Below are 18,104 nucleotides of genomic sequence, written 5' to 3' on the forward strand. Positions count from 1 at the left end.
AACTTTGCCCCCCCCCCACACACACACACACACACATACAACGGGTTTACATGAGTTGCACAGGAAAGGTCTAAGTTAACAGGCACCAGCAGGAAGATTGTCATTTGACAGTGACAAGAATCTAAGTAGTTGGAAAGGTTCTAAATTCCTTACCTGACCTCTTGCCCATAAGATGGATGAGTCAATTGTAAGAGATTCACACTTAAACCAAAAGAGTTTTGGCAATCTTTTCTGGTACTACTTGTTCCCAGGAGAAAGTATGTGTTTGCAGACAAATATGTTTGCTTTCTTTTTGTCAGAAAATATAGACCAGGTTATGCAAGATGTTTCCAATTTCTGCCATAGTTGCCCAGACATTAAAATAAATTCAGACCAATTTTAACTCCTTAAAACCTGATATTCTCTATTTTTCTATTTTTAAAGTGATTTCTGTTCTGTTTTTATTTTTAGCTTCCTGTTTAACTCCATATTAAGCAGTCTCAACTCATTTTGGGCAGTAGACGTAATACATTTCTTTAAAAAATATACTGCAGGGGGCTGGCAGGTGACATGGTGGTTAAAGTGCTAGACTCCCACATGGCTGACTGTGGTTCGAGTCCCAGACCTGGTGGCTTGCTTTCTCATTTTCTCTCTCTCTCTCCCTCATCAAATCGAAGCATAATAATAAATAAAATTAAATAATTATTTAAAACAAAAACATATCTCATGCTTTACTTCAAGAAGTATTCACATTTTAAAGGAGAAGCTGGCAAAAGCAAAGCTTTTTTTAAAGACTTATTTTATTTAACTTTATTTATTTATTTTAAATTGACCAGAGAGGGACAGAGTGAGAGTGAAAGCAAGAGAGATAGAAAAAGTGAGAAAGCAAAGCCATCACGTCTGGAACTTGAACTGTAGTCGACCATGTGGGAGGGCAATGCCCTTAACACCATACCTGCTGCCTCCTAAAGCTATTATCTTTTCTATAGTAAGGGAATTTAGACATTTTTGCATTTGGGTTGGAGAAATACATTGTGCATTGTTTATTGATCCTCAACTTAAAATGATATATAACTGAAATTTTACTGAAATGAAGACTTTACCACAGAATCTTTAAGACTCATTGGTATTTTTTTAGTTTGTGGTATAAATTCAATGAAGTATGGTTAAGCACTTTGAAAACATGCTGAAGTACTTAATAAAGGTTATATCCAAACTTAATGGCTAAGGTTATAATTATTCTTACTCTAAGTATGTAAAAATCCCTCCCTCCCTCCCTTTCTCCCTTCTTTATTGTGTGGGCACACGGACTCATCAGAAAGAGAGAGAGAGAGAGGGAGAGAGAGAGAGATGAAGAGACAGAGAGGGATAAAGTACTCCCCCCAGTGGGGTACAGCCACGCTGCAATCCCTTCTCCTCCATTTCTCCATCCTGCTGGGATTTTGAGCATACGTGAATACACACCGAGCATATTTTTCAAGCTGCATGCCACCATACTAGAACTGTGTGGTCAGCCATGTGACATCTGGCTCCCTTGATCACCAGGCCATGGAGCCAGCCTCTCTGATTAATTTCCTATTCAGTCAAACTTAGGGAGACAGAAGGCAACTAATTTTGAAGGAGTTTTTAAAAATCACCAACAACCACTTTTAAAAGATGTGCAACTTCATTTATACAAAAGGAAAGTTCCAAAGAGTCTGTGGAGAAATGGAATTAAAGTATGAGTTTATTTTAGGGTGAAAAAGTTTGAATCCATGCATAGTTTTTAAGTAATATGCACTCTCCATGACTTTTGAAAGGCCCTAATATATATTATATCCCAGGTAGGTGATATTGTTTTCTTGTTGGTTGCAGTGTGAAATTTGAAACTCTACAAGGCAGTAAAATTGATTCACGAAGTTAAATAATTTAGACCAAGTAAAGCTTGTACACAAATATGTAATTATGTTAATTGCTGTTATTGATGCTCAAATGTAACTGTTTACCCAATTAAAGCTAAAGGTGTTCCCTAATTAAAGTCTTTTAAATTCATGCTGATATTTAGACAGTTGAGATGCCATAATTATGTTCAAATGAATCCTTTATGCTTCAGGGAACATATGGCCATAGAAAATAATACCTTACTATAATTATTTTCAGTGTTTATGCAATGATACAATAGTTTATGCAATGTTCATGTTCAGATGCAATGGATTGTTAATGATGTGATTGTTGAAACAGTAAACTATGTTATAAAATTATCCTTGACTGAGCAATCTACTTTTCGTTGCATTCTGCAAATGCCAATAATTTTTCATATGTTGGATGATGAATATCATGTGTTGTTTTGATACATGATTCATCACCTATATAAACATGCTGAGATATGACTTTCAGAGCTTCATACTAAGTGGGCACTTAGAATTTACACATCTTGGGACCAGCAGTTGGCATAATGGCTATGTCACTGGACTCCCATATAGTGAACTGTGGTTCTAGTCCTGGACCGAGTGGCTTAAACTCACATCGGGTGCATGTACATGCGTGCCCAAGATCCAGAGAGGGGAATGAAGGAGAAAGGATTGTGGCGTGGCTACCCACCCTGGGGGGGGATTTCGTGCTTTCTGTCTCTCTGTCTCTCTCTTTCTGGCGAGCACACACACCCTATGGCAAAAACCTCTCCAAAAAAAAAAAAAAAAAAAAAAAAACACATTTTGGTCTTTATCTAGCCTCACAGACAAAACAGTTCCAAATATATGGCAGCACTGACATTTCGGTAAGTGGAACAACAGGAACTAGGGAGATAGATGAGTACAAGCAAAAAAGTAACATGGCAGTCATCTCTGCCTGGTTCATTCATAACCTGTAGCACTGACAGAGCATGCCACTCCACTCACTTGATTCTTTTATTTCATGGCCCTGAGACCTAAGTGTAGTATATTCAATGAAATCCTCTATGAAACAACTACAACTTTTTAAACTATTGAACTGTTTTGTCCAAATCACCAAGGACAAGATTTCTGGGAGATGGACATTTGCATCTTCAGAATAAAGAGGCTAAAGAAGTCCTCATTTAATTATGTACCCTTATGCCCTTAGAAGAGAACGTTAGTTTTTGTTTATCATGGGATGATTCATAGCTTAGTGCTGCAATGTGGCAAAGCCAGAAAGTGACACTCCAAAGCCAAGGGTTCTGAAACTTGTTAGCTATGACTGTAGTCAAGGCACTTACCTTCTCCAAGGCTCAGTTTTTCTAACCAAAATTTTCAATGGCAGCACTATTAAAAGTTTAGGCCTAATGATTTTTGTTGTGGGAGGCTGACCTGTGTGTTCTAGGATGTTTAGCATTTCTACACACCAGTTACGAGTAGTACTTTCTCCTAGTTTTCACAACCAAAGATGTCTTTAGATATTTATTGCACATTTCACTAGGGTGAATGCTCCCTAGTCAAGAACTGCTTTCGAGTTTAAATTATGGATAATAGACCCACCCTTTGTCATCGTTGTGGTAGGTACAATAATGGTCCATAAAGGTATTCATGTCCCAATCCCTGGAACCTCTGACTATGTTATCTTATATAGCAAAGGAGAATTAAGGTTGTAGATTGCTATAGTTCAAATATAGTTTTTTTGGGGTGGGGTGGGGGAGGTTTTCGCTATAGGGCAAGTGTGCTCGCCAGACAGACAGAGACAGACATAGAGACAGAAAGTGAAAAATCACCCCCCAGGGGGGATGGTCATGCCGCAATTCCTTCTCCTCCATTCTCCTCTCGGGATCTTGGGCACGCACGCACACTCGCCTGGCGTGAGTTTTAAGCCACCAGGTCCGGGACGTGAACCGTGGTCAACTACGTGGGAGTCCAGCGACATGGCCATTACACTAACTACTGGTTCCCCAAATACAGTTTGTACCCAAAGGTTCACGTGCTGGAAGCTTAAATGGTGTTGAGAGGTTGTGGTACCATGAGGGGGTAAGGCTTAGTGAGCAGCATGGATCACAGAGGCATCATCGACATGAGTAGTTAATGCTGTTTGGTAGGAATGAGTGCTTTTGCTCTCTGTTCTACCAGGGATGGATTAGTTCCTTTGAGGATGGGTTTTTATAAAAGCAAGATATCTGCATGCAGGTTATGTGCACTCTCTCCTCTTTCTCTCTCTCTCTCTCTCTCTCTCTCTCTCTTTGCAAGTACCTATTGACTTTTCTACTTCTCCCTTCTGTGTTGTAATCTGGCCACCAAAATCATGAGCCAAATGAACTTTTTTTTTTTTTAATTTGCCACAGGGTATGTGTCTGAGAGAGAGAGAGAGAAAGAGAGAGAGGAAGCACTCTCCATGAGGAAAGGTTATGCCACAATCCTTTCTACATTTCTCACTTCTTTGGGGATTTTGGATAGGCATGCACATACGCCCAGTGTGTTTCTGAAGTTTCTGGTCCAGGACTCAAATTGTGTAGTTGGCCATGTGGGATCTAGCAGCCTTCACTACCATGTATTAGATGGCCCTCAAATAGATTTTTATTCTTGTTAAATTACTCAACTCAGCTATTTCTATTTAAGAACACAATAATGAACTAAAGGACCTACAAAGCTAAGATTCTACTCATTCGATCTAAATAGGAAGATAGGTTATCTGGGTAAACCTATTATAATCATAGGAGTCTAAGAATGGGTGAAGCTAAAGAGATCAGAATGATGTAATATGAGAAATACTTACTTGCCTTTGGTAGATCTGAAGATAGAGTAAGGAGTCTATGAGTCAAGGAATGCAGAAAGGCTTTAGAAGCTGGAAAAGGCAAGGAAACAATCTTACCAGGATGTACAAGAAAGAACACAGCCTTGTCAACAGCTGATTTTAGCTCATTGAGACCCATGTTAGACTTCTGATCTATACAACTATAAGATAATAAATTTGTGTTGTTAAGTCACCAAGGTTGTGGTTATTTGTTTAGCAGCAATACAAAACTAATACAATAGGGCTACTGTGAAAATTATGACCATGAATGTAAGTTGCTATTGTCTAGAAATAGAAAGTGCTCAATAAATGCTACTACTGACTTTTAACTATTATTTCAGAAAAAAGATTAGGTCATAAGGGAGTCATCTGCAAGTTTTTTTGTTTGTTTGTTTTGCTTTATTTTTTTATGATTATTTATTTATTTTTTGCTATTGGGCACATGTGCTTGCTGGAGAGACAAAGAGACACAGAGAGGGAAAGTTAAAAATCACCCTCCGAAGGGATGGCCAAGCCACAATTCCTTCTTTTCCATTTTTTTCTCAGGGTTTTGGGCATGTTTGCACTTGTACCTGGCATAATTCTCCAGTCACTTGGTCCAGGACTAGAAATGCAGTCTGTCATGTGAGAGCCCAGTTCCTTAACCACTGTACCACCTGCTGACCCCTATCATCTGCACTTTTTCTTTTTTTTAGAATTGTTTTATGTAACATCAATATTATTTTTTTAATTTGACCAGAGGAAGAGAGACAGAGGGAAAGTGAGAAAGCAAGCCACCAGGTCCAGGACTCGAACAGTGGTTGGCCATGTGGCAGTCCAGTGCCTTAACCTCCATGCCTCCTGTTGGCCCCTCATCTGCAAGTTTTAATGGCATTCTAAGCCTCTTAAATGCCTTCATGAATTTCAAGCAATGTGCTGTCTAGATATGCTACTTGTTCAATTATAACAAGATATCCCTCATTCTGCCTGGTGTTCTGCTTGTACATTTCAGCCCATTGTTCTTTTTTTAAAATTATTTATTTTATTTATTCATTCATTTATTTTTTTAATTTGACCATAGAGAGACAGAGGATGAGAGTGAGAGAGAGAGAAAGTGGGAAAGCAAGCCACCAGATTCAGGACTTGAACCCTGGTCAGCCATGTGGGAGTGTCCAGCGCCTTAACCACCACGCCACCTGCTGGTCCCAAGCCCATTGTTCTTGAGCCCATATCTTCCTAGAGTTTTGAGCCCTGGACTCTTTTCTCTGTGTAGGCCTTCTTTCCTGTGAATGCACATTTGACTCTGGTCCTTGGAGCTCTCTCTTGAATGTTATAAACTTTTCTTATATTCTGGCTCCTTGCATAGTAACTATGATAAGGCAAGTAAGTCTTTGTCCCAAACCCATTGTAATCACACAAGTTCTAGCACACCAGCCACACCCCTTCCTGGAGTGTAGTTAGGACAACAACTAGGGTAGCTTTGTTTCATGTATTTTGATGCTGTGATGTATGGGGCCATTACATTTAATATCATTATGTCTACCTGATAAATGGATCCTTTTATCATTACAAAATGTCCCTCTTTGTAGTAATTTTGTTTTCTCTGGGGACTACTTTATCTGATATTAATATAGTCATTACTGCTTTATAAAATCAATGTTTGTATGATATATGTTTTTCCATTTACCTTCATCCAACCTGTCTTATTGTATTTGAGGTGAGTCTTGTTGAAACCGTATTACTGGATCAAGTTTTTTGTGCTCTCTGTCAATCTCCGTCCTTTAACTGGAGTGTCAGACTATTGACATTTAAAGTAATTATCAACATGTTAGGATTTAAATCTACCATTCACTATTTTTTATTTGTTTCCTGTTTCTCATTCCTCTGTTTCTTTTTTCTTTACCTTCTTGTGGATTACTTGAATAGTTTTAGGATTCCATCTTGATTTATATATAGCATAATACATAGTTTTGTATAGTTTCTTTAATCATTGCTCCAGGCATTACAATGTATATAGGTAATTTATCACAATCTATTGTTACCAGTGTTTATCATTTTAAATGAAGTATAGAAAACTTACTCGTATTTTATACACATTACAATAAAATGAGCATTACATTGGATGATATAATTTTTGTATTAACCAGTACATATGAGTTAAGAAGCACATAAGACATAAGGATAACATAGATCAATAGAATAGACTTGAGAGTCAGAAATAAATCTTCAGAATTATAGTTAATTGGGAACCAGTAGTTAGCGTAATGGCTATGTCACTGGACTCCCACGTAGTCGACCACGGTTCGTGTCCCGGACCCGGTGGCTTAAAACTCACGCTGGGCGCGTGTGCGTGCGTGCCCAAGATCCCGAGAGGAGAATGGAGGAGAAGGGATTGCGGCGTGACCATCCCCCCTGGGGTGTGATTTCTCGCTTTCAGTCTCTATGTATCTCTCTGTCTGGCGAGTGCACGTGCCCTATAGTGAAAAATCTCTCCAAAAAAAAAAAAAAAGAATTATAGTTAATTGATTTTTGACAAGGATGCCAAGGCAATTCAAAATACTATTCAATAAATAGTGTTGGAACAACTGAATATCTATGTGCAAAAAAATGAGCTAGACCTCTACCTTATTCCATGTATAAAAATGAACATTACCCTAAAGAAGACATACAAATGGCCAATAAGCACAGAAAAAGATGCTCAATGCTGCTGGTCATTAGATCAGTGCAATCAAAACCACATGGGAGACCACTTCATGCCTATTAGGATGGCTGTAATAAAAAGTCAGAGAAAGACAGTTGTTGGCAGGGATCTAAAAAAATCTGGACCCTTTATACACTGTTAGTGACTTTGTAAAATAGCTTGGCCACTTTGGAAAATAATCTAGCAAGTTCTTAAAAAATTAAATGTAGAATTAGTCAGAAATTCCATTCCTAGGTATCGACCCCAAATAATTGAAAACACGTGTTCATATAAAAATTTGCACATGAATGTTTATAATAGCATTATTCATAAAAACTATGAAATGGAAGTACCCAAAAATCCTTCAGCAGCTGAATGGATAAAAATGGGGTGTGGGCATACTCTCTTAAAAAGAAATAAAGACATACAATGGGAAGGTTAGTAGAATGAGTCATAGTCATAGTCCTTGTTTCTACAGCTGTTCCCAAGACCATAACTGATATTCTACATCCCCTGTTCCGTAACTCTTTTTCTGTGTTCTTCACTCTTGGCCAATACTTCAGCCTATCTGGATTCCTTGTTTGGTGGAATGACCTGGACTTTTACTTCTAGGAGAACTGAATCCTTGGTTGCCTTGCCTTTGTTAGGCCACAGTTACAGCATTCACCTCTTGCTATTATTTGCTGGGAATAAAAATACCAACGGATGTGCCAATAAGTCCTTCCAGTTGTAAGGTTTTTTTCTGAGATAAAGCAGCAGCAACTATATCTCTTTGTTATAATCTGTGTCCATCACCCCTGCCAGTGGACTAACTCCTTTCTTTGCCTGTTGTTTCAGGAACATGGGCAGTCCAAAATGACTAGGCATTAGCTGCTTGTAGTTCTGAGTTCAGTGAAACATTTATGTCCCTTGTGCAAGCATTCCTTCCTCCCCAAGAACTAGAACCTCTAAGTCCTCAGAGTTTGGGAGTCCTGATGAGGGGACACAGTCACATTTCTTCCTCTCAGTTCGTGGACCTATGTAATGCACTTGTTGGGAATAGACATCACAGATCATGCATTTATTGAATGTATATGTAACACCCTGGAGGACTGTGCAGCAACTTCACAGATGTTGTCTAAAAGCGGGCACCTTAACAGAACCTTTTCTAGGTTCTACCAGGCTGATGCTCTGGGGAACATGGAACAGGATCAGTGGATGCCATGAACATATGTCCACTATTACATACCATTTTGCTATAAAATCCTTTAATTGATCTGGGTCAATGTTACGTACCATCCCATGCTAGTAAAGTATATTCGGTATCAAAATAAGTGTCAAAGACTATACTCCTTCAGACTGAAAGTAGCTAAAATCATACTCCTTCAGACTGAACGTATCTAAATTAATCAATATATCCAAGACATTAGCTGATCTCTCTTTTTTTTTTTTTTTTTTTGGAGAGGTTTTTGCTTTAGGGCACGTTTAGCCGCTAGACAGACACAGAGAAACAGAAAGACAGAAAGCGAGAAATCGCCCCCCAGGGGGGATGGCCACGCCGCAATCCCTTCTCCTCCGTTCTCCTCTTGGGATCTTGGGCACGCATGCACACGCACTCGACGTGAATTTTAAGCCACCCGGTCCGGGATGCAAAATCAAGGGGTCACTCTATTGAGAGCTCACATTTGGTCTGTGCTGCTTCCCAGTTCAGTATTCATCAGCACATGTGCCGTATAGCAAAAAAACCTCTCCAAAAAAAAAAAAAGAAAAAAAGAAAAGAAAAGGTAATGGAAATTCAAAACACTATAATAGATGTTTGGTTAGAAGAAGCTTCATATTGATATCATATATCTCAAATAGTCAAATACTTGTCTACATATATAGAACTTAATTAAGTATAAAAGATATAGAGTAGTTTTTTTCAGGATTTTAAAAAGCTCTTTTATCTGCGGTTTTTGTACTTACAGGGTACATTCAAAAGAGAAACTAGTTCTTTTTAATCGCACTATTATTTTTCTTTCAGCAAAATGGATGGGGAGATGACGTAAATGTAAATGTGGTTATAAAAAGTTACAATTATGAATAATTGGTTCTGACAGTTGCAGATCCTGATAAATTGCTGGTATGTAGGATCATTAAGATAATTGGCAAAGCAATGTTATAAAATCAGACACTGCTTTCCTAGGAAATTATTAGGGGAAAATAACATTAGAATAGAGAAAATGAAGCTGGTTTTATTTGGATTTCACTGTCTTTCATGAACACGCATTGTGTACAAAACTGCATGGTGTGAAGCAAGCCAGGATATGAAGGAAAGATTTTGTATGTATCCACTTAATATATACCGACTATCCGCACTTTATGGAAGAGATCAAAATATTGGAGGACATAAAAGCAGTGAAAATAGTTATGGATGCTGAAGGCATTGCGGAACAGGGTGGGAGAAGGGAAGTATATAGAGAAGGATAGCGAAGAGAACAAATAGAGGGGTATGACATTAGTGGGACAGAAATGGTTTATTACCTACTGATGATAACATGTATAGTATTCTCAAATGGACTGGTCTGAGAAGTATTTCATGTTGGGTAAATTCTTTATACAAGCCAAATGATATCTAGTGATGGAATGTTTTTAAAAAATGAGAATAAATGATAATAATAATCTGAAAAAAATGATGAAAAACTATTTGATGATGATGCGGATATTAATATCTTTGTCTTCACTTATATGCAGGGTAATTGTGCTGGAAAAAGAAATGTAATACACTGTAAAGATATATGTGATTCAATATAAAAAAGATTATGATACTAATACATACAATTTTTAAAACTTGCATGGTATAGTTCACTTTCTAAAGGTTTATCTTAAAAGGGAAAGGAGAGTGCAAGTTTAAGAAGAATCTAAGTTTGAAGCCAGAAAACATCTTCATATTTTAAAGAAGTGTTTTCTCACATCAATACCGTGGAGACATAACATCTTCTTAGGACATGAATGAAGATCCAATGGAGCTGACTTGGCACAGACTCCGTGGCTTTAGAAGTAACCAGAGCTGCTCCGAGCCAAACCAACACCTTCTCCTTTTCCACGCCCAACCAACCTCATCAAGCCGTTCCCGGGTCTACTTGAAATATGCTCTTTTTCTGTAGTCTTAAAATATAGAAATATTTATATAATTTTCCAATTTTATTTAGTTATAAATTATTTTATTCTCATGATAAACTGTATTATTTTTATATTTAATTGCATAAGTATCCTGCTAAGTTTGAACTGATCAGTGACATATTTACAAACATTTTATTAGTTTTTTTTAAATTTAGAGGCAGAATTTTGTAAAGTTTATTTATTTATTCTTTTGAAAGAGACACACACATATAACTCCAACAGGATCTTCATGATTCATCCTCTGCTTCAGCTAACCCCAGATTGTGGGAATGCACTCCTCTGGAATGTTCAGGGAGGCCTCCAGTTGTGAACCTGGAACCTCCCTAAGTAGGTCAGCCTCCCAGAGCATTATGTTACTGCTGTGCCACTGTACAGCCTCAAGACAGTATTATTTTTCTTTTTTTAAATTTGCCAGAGGGTGTGTGCACTTGCTAGAGAGAGAGAGAGAGAGAGTGAAAGAGAGAGGGAAATAGCACTCCCTCAATGGAACATAGTCACAACCCCTTTTCCTCCATTTCTCCATCCTTTTGGGATTTGGGGCATGGACACACATGTGCCTAGTGTATTTTTTAAATTGCCAGGTCCAGGACTCAAGCCACATTGTTGGCCATGTGGGATCTGGTTCCCTAGCCTCCAGACTGCAGGGGCAGCCCAATAATATTAATTTTCATGTCTAAAACATATCATAGGCTCTGAAAAATATCACAACTCCAGATACTTTGCAAATTATACTTGATGAATAAAATTTAAATGGCACATGACAAATAAACAGGGATTCTAGTTTTTTTTTTCCTTATTCATGAGTGTCTTGTTCATTTTAGGATTATGAAGTTATCTATATGTTCATTTAATTTATCTGGAATTCATTTATATATGGTGTGAGGATATAACTTCATTCGTACATACATGAATATTAGATTGCCTCGTGTATTTGACTGTTAGTGGAGCACTTGTTACAGGGACATGCTTATGCTTAGTAAGCCAGTCAGTTGTTGAGACTGAGAGAAGTCAGGTAAGGACAAAGAGGTGACACAGGTAAAATACAGAGAATATTGGAGAAAATGATCCTCCTTTATTCCTGTTATAGAAAAATATCAATCACTCAAAATGTCTTCAAAGAATTTATATGTCATATAATTATAAAGTTATAATGATTATAACTAATGACCATGTTTAAAAAAAGTATCTGCCTAATGACAAGTGATTGAGGAAATTCTAGGTAGAGGACAAATCTGAAAACCAGAGTCAATCATTTTTAATGATCTCTTCTATACTAAAGAGCTGCATATTAGAAACATGCCTCAGAAAGGCACCTGCTGGATAAGAGAGGGCAGGAGGAGAGTGGGCCCACAAGCATCCTCCTTGATCCATGTCTAGCCATGGACTGCTGTGCTCTTGGGCAACCTTCTTCCAATAGCTGCTTTCTCTGGATTCTGACAGCAACGCCCTTCACCCCTAGAGGTGGTAACAGCTACAGAACTCAAGGCTCCTCCCCTGGGTCTTTTGGTGGTTTCTCTAAAACCTGTTCATATCTTTTTTTTTTTTTTTCTAATTTGTTAGAGGGTGTGTGCACTTGCGAGAGAGAGAGAGAGAGAAGGCACTCTCTATCTCTTCATGAGAGATGGTCATGCCACAATTCCTTCTTCATTTATCTCTCCTTTTGAGACTTTGGGCATATATGCACACATGCCTGGAGTGTCTTTCAAGCAACCAGATGCAGAACTCAGACTATACAGTTGGCCATGTGAGGTCCAGTCATCTTAATCACTGTGCCATCTAATTGGTCCAATATAACTTTTAAAATTTTAACAGTTCCTTTTTAATCTCTGGCTAAATTTTACCCTAAACAATTTGATTAATAATATGAGTACAGAATGCATGGATATATATCACTTACCTAAAGATTTTAAAAATGCATCAATCTATCATGTTTTCATTCAGAGTGCTACTATGGAAAAGTATGATGTCATTCTGATTCCCCATGTTTTGTATATATTTATTTTTTCTCTTTTTCTGGAAGTTTTAGGGTCTTCCTTTTTTCCTACAGTTGAATGAATAAAGTTGATATAGGTATATTTTCCCCCCAAAATCTATTTTACTAGGCACTTAATTATTTTCTTTTCCTGGAATGCTTAGTAGTTATATATTAGTCTTCTAGGGCTAGTACTAAGAATTCTTATGTTTAATCTTTGTCTTCTTGTTTTACTTTTGTTGCAATTTTTTTCACCTTTTCCTCTAACCCATCTCCAAAACTTAAAAAAATATTTTGATGATATTTTTATTTTCAAGAGTATTTTTTTCCAAGAGTTCTGAGTTCCTAATATAACATACTATTTTTGTTTCATATGCAATTTTTTTCGCAGTCTCTCTGGGGATATTAATTACAGTTTATTTTTGGTCTCTCTGTTTGTGTTGACTTGGTCTTTGTCTATGCTCAAAGACCGAGTGACACACTAAAAAGTCAATTAGAAACTCTGTAGGGCATGGCTTACAAATGAGGAGCTTCACGGTGAGACAGTGGTTCTGAGCTGGAGGTGATTCTGCCCATTCTCCCACAACTGGATGACATTTTTAATTGTCATGATCTTGGGAAGGATGCTAATGGTATCTAAATGGGAAGAAGCCAAGGATATTGCTAAGCATCCCATAATGTTCAGAACAGCACTGACAGTAAAGAAATAACTGGTTCAACAGCAGTTAGCATAATGACTATGTCTCTGGACTCCCATGTAGTCAACCGTGGTTCGTGTCCCAGACCCGGTGGCTTAAAACTCACACCGCGCGTGTGCGTGCGTGCCCAAGATCCCGAGAGGAGAATGGAGGAGAAGGGATTGCGGCGTGACCATCCCCCCTGGGGGGTGATTTCTTGCTTTCTGTCTCTCTGTCTCTCTCTGTCTGTCTGGTGAGAGCATGCGCCCTATAGCGAAAACCTCTCCAAAAAATAAATAAATAAATAACTGGTTCAAAATGTTAGTAGCATTTAGATTTCTCAACCTAAACCCTGCTGTAGGGAGGTGGCTTGTCTGTTTTCTCACTGTGGACCCCACATGTCAGTAGTTAAAGGACTTTTTTTGGAGTCTTTGGTCAATTTCTCCAAAGAAGAATCTTTCAATCCACCACAGAAAAGTATCAGCCTAGTGCTCGTGTGTGAAGCTAGGTAAAGGAGGGCAGCTTACAGGCCCATAAGCTTTATTATGCATACTTTCTCTTAAAATTTTGTTATCATGCTAGCAGCCACAGCACCTTTTTCTTTGATAAGAAGCTTTTTGGTTCACTTTTTTTTTTCCTTACAAAGGGGTGGATACCGTGCTGAGAGAGGTAAGAATCAGTTTTCTCTTTTGAATATTTTCTAACAGTGCCCTGGTTATGACCACTACTTACTCTTACCTTTCAGGGTGCTCTTGCCTCTACTTTCTGAGATATTCCAGGGTCCGGTGAGTCAGATTGGCTAGCTTCTGGCTGGTATTACCTCTGCAAATACTTAGATCTGAACCTCATCTATTCTGCTAGGTCATTTACCATTCCCCCCTCTGATTTCCCTCTTAATAGAGTGTGGTTTGGGGTTACAGATGTTTCCTAGGTTTATCAAAAATGGAATTTAAGTTTCTCTTTCTTGTTCTCCTTGTGAAAAGGCATGATTGGAAAGTCTTTAAAAAGAAAATAACCTGGACTTTTATGCCAAATTGTAGAAAACTCCTACTCTTTCTGTCTTCAGTTGCTTTATGCTCACAACTTAAGTTTGTGCTTCTGTGCAAAATGTTGATAGACGCCCTTTGGCCTCTCTGTTCCTAGCCCTATGCCTCCATCACACCTGTACTACAGTTATTCTTTTTGGGCAAAGAGGACAAAAATGGTAAGTAAATGCTTTGGAGATCCAGAGTTAAAAAATAAAAATGGATAACTCTGGGGAATGGAGTGTTAACTAAGCATTTTGTTGTCAAAGAAGGAAAAAAGAGGGGAGGAAGTAAGGCAGAGAAAATTTTAGACATATGTAGAATTTAAGCACACTTTTTTTTTTTTTCCAAACTACTGGGTCTAGGACTCGAACCATGCTGTTTACTATGTGGGATCCAGCTGCCTTAACCACCACACTGGCCCTGGAGCCAGTTTGTTAGAGGGTCTTCTATGACAGACCAAGGGGGTTGGGGTTTTTCAAGTGTATCACATTTCTAGAGCTCACCAACCTCTGCTCTTTAAGCAAGGTTAAGGTAACAGTTTATTTTCATTCTTCCTCTTGATTAACAACTCCCATGTTCCAAGTGAAAAGGCTTCAACATTTCACTTTTCTGGAGTATCTTCTAAGTTCTAGGTTAGGCTTGGCTCTAAAGCAGCTGGTTTGGCTTAAACCATTTTTCCAATCTTACTACTGCTCCAAATATCCTTCCACCCTGAATTGGCGTAGCCTGTCTAGTTAGCTGCACTACCAATGTTCTCTGGATGACTGATACTTCTGTGAATGAGTCTCTGACCAGACCTCTGTTAATTACTTCTGGAAGGATCAAAATCCTAAGCAAACCATTTTACAGAAGGATTATCTATGCATTGTTAAGTGATACTTAGAATGTGGGGTAATTTCTCATTTTTAAACCATGTAATGGGATCATTAAATAGTTAATGGATAGAGATATGTCTATGTAAGTATGTTATAATGAACTCTGATAATAAAGCATCTTTTTACAAAGTGCAGATAGTTTTATATTATCGGAGTCTATATGCTATTAAGCACCTGAAAAAAAAATCAACAAATATTACTGAGCACTTCCTAAGTGCTATATGAGATATAAAGAATTTTATAGCGTTCACTTATCCTATTCACCCTTCCGCCTTGAATACGTGAAAGCATACAATTCTAATTCTCTATAACTTTCATTTCAAAGAAACAATTATTTTAATTAAAATATGTTTGCATGTATACAACAACTATTCTTCAGGTAGAATCCTGGATTCAAAATAAAACAATGTTTTCACATATGCACATACAAAAAGAAGTATTGATTATGGTCCAAGATTTCAAGCAATACCATTAATTATTTGATATGATTTTATATGCATCTTTGTTTCTTATTCTTTTTTTAATATCTCAATTATAAATTACTGAAGTAAAAATATGTGAATCCCTTTAGTAGGCATTCATATGCCTTACAAAACTGTGTAGAGCTGTCATCGTAGTAAGAATTTGTTCATACATTTTTTCTTAATTTACAGTTTCTATATCTTTCCTTGAATGGATTCCTGAGTAAGGTAGATTATTTACATTATTAATGAAAGAGCTAGACATTTTCAATGTTGAGTCATTTATTTCAGCACATATCTTATTTTCAAGTAGATAATTCTTTCCCAGTTCATGCAATAATATAAAGGCTTTCATTTTAATGAGCTCTAGCACTGTGCAGTGTGTTCCCCTTCTACACCCCAAGGTTGGACCTAGTCGTTATTTCTCTGAACATTTTTTTTTTGCTCCTTTGTGTCTCTCCTCTCTGATACTTGCAGTACACATATGTTGGTCAACTTAATTATGTTTGCATTTTTTTTCTGAGGCTCTGTTTATTTTACTTCATTTCCTTTTTTTCTCGCTCTTCTTTAAATTGCATGATATTTATTGGTTCATCTTCAAATTTGCTAATTTTGTCTTCTGTTAATTCAGATATGCTATTGAGCCACTTTAGAGAATGTCTAGTGAATGTTTCATGTCAATTTTTTGTTGTTGTTGTTGGGTAGGTTTTTTGCTCTAGGGTGCATGTGCTTGCCAGAAAGACAGAGAGAGACAGAGAGACAGAAAGTGAGAAATCACCCCCCAGGGGGGATGGCCACACCGCAATTCCTTCTCCATTCTCCTCTCAGGATCTTGGGCATGCACACACTCGCACCCGGCGTGAGTTTAAGCCACTGGATCTGGAACTAGAACTACAGTCGACTACATGGGTGCTCAGCGACATAGCCTTTACTCTAACTGTTGGTCCCTCATGTCAATTGTTTTTAAGATCAGGAATTTTATTTGCCTCATATATATATATACACACACACACACACACACACACATACGTATGCACACACACACATAGATATTACATGTGTGTGTGTGTGTGTATATATATATATAAAATTTCTGTCTCTTTGATATTTTTATTTGATGAGACATTGTCATTCTACCTCCCTTTCTTTTTTCTTTTCTTTCTAGTTGCCAGAGGGCATGTGTGTTCAACAGAGACATAAGGAGAAAGCATCCTCCTCTCCCCATAGGGCATGGTTATTCCATAATCCCTTCTCCATTTCTCCATCCTGTTGGGATCCTAGGCATTCACACATGGGCTTAGCATGTTTTTCAAGATGCTGGGGCAGGAATTCAAACCGCAATCAGCCATATGGGATCCAGCTCCCTTAAACACTGTGCCTTGAAGCTAAACCTACCTCCCTATGCTCTTTTTTTTTTTTAAGAAAAATTTTTGTTATAGGGCTCATGCTCTTGCAAGAGAGACAGAGAGAGACAGAAGACAAATTTTTGTTATAGGGCTCATGCTCTTACGAGAGAGACAGAGAGAGACAGAGAGACAGAAAGAGAGAAATCACCCCCAGGAGAAATGGCCATGCCACAATGAGTCCAGGACTCAACCATGTGGGAGTCCAGTGACATAATCATTATGCCATCTGCTGGTCCCTCACTATGCTTCTTCAAGCAAGGTTTTCTTGCTTTTTTTTTGACCATGTATGTAATGGATACTTTGATGTTCTTAACTATCAAATCCAATATCTGAATACTCTCACAGGCAGTTTCTATGCCTTTTTTTTCTCTTGTGTATAGGTCACACACTTTCTCGTGTGTGTGTGTGTGTGTGTGTGTGTGCGTGTTTTGTTTTATTTTATATGTACCTAATATTTTTGTTAAAAATTGGACATGGTAGTTAATATATTGTAGTAACTCTGAATACTGCTATCCCCCAGGGCTTGCTTTATTGTTGTTTGTTTGTTAATTTCTTTAAAATTACTTACTTTATTTTATTTATTTACTACTATTCTTCAATTTGACCAAAGAGACAGAGCAAAAGAGAGAGAGAGAGAGAAAGCCTCCAGGTCTGGAACTCGAACCACAGTCAGCCATGTGGGAGTCCAGCGTCTTAAACACCACACCACCTGCTTGTCCCTGTTTGTTAATTTTAGTTATTTGGCTGGACATACTAATCAATTCTACTTCCCACAGTAAGAACTGTGATGTTGCTCCTCACAGGCCATATCCTGAGGCTTGTACGTAGTCATCCTGGGATGATAGTGGATTTAACAAGGCTATCTTTGCCTGTCTCTTTCCTTAATCTTTCTGTTAAGTCTTGTGCCTCTGTTGGTATCACATCAAGCCATTAGGGTCCATTAATTGCTAGTTGCTGTTTTATTGTTTTAGAGACTGTCCTGGGGCATAAATTGCTTCATAGTTTGACTCAAAGAGTAATTTTTGAATTGAGTCTTTGAGGTTTGTTTGGAAACCTAGGAGTTAAGAGTTAAGAGTTCTCTTTTCCTCTGACTTTCTCTGGTAAACTAGCTGGTCACATTTTTACTTCTTGCTGTCATGGAGAACTACTCCCCCCCCCCCCCGTTTCCTCTTTCCCACACACTCTGCCACCTCTTT

The 18,104-nt window shown here is 37.9% G+C and overlaps 1 pseudogene; it reads right to left on the reverse strand.

Moving 5' to 3' along the window:
- LOC102491859 (telomeric repeat-binding factor 1-like) overlaps positions 1 to 4,828 on the reverse strand; it is a 30,377-nt pseudogene extending 25,549 nt beyond the window's left edge.
- Positions 4,829 to 18,104: the final 13,276 nt, after the last annotated feature.

This window comes from Tupaia chinensis, unplaced genomic scaffold (genome assembly GCF_000334495.1).
Source record: "Tupaia chinensis unplaced genomic scaffold, TupChi_1.0 Scaffold000288_2, whole genome shotgun sequence".
Taxonomy (NCBI): Eukaryota; Metazoa; Chordata; class Mammalia; order Scandentia; family Tupaiidae; genus Tupaia; species Tupaia belangeri.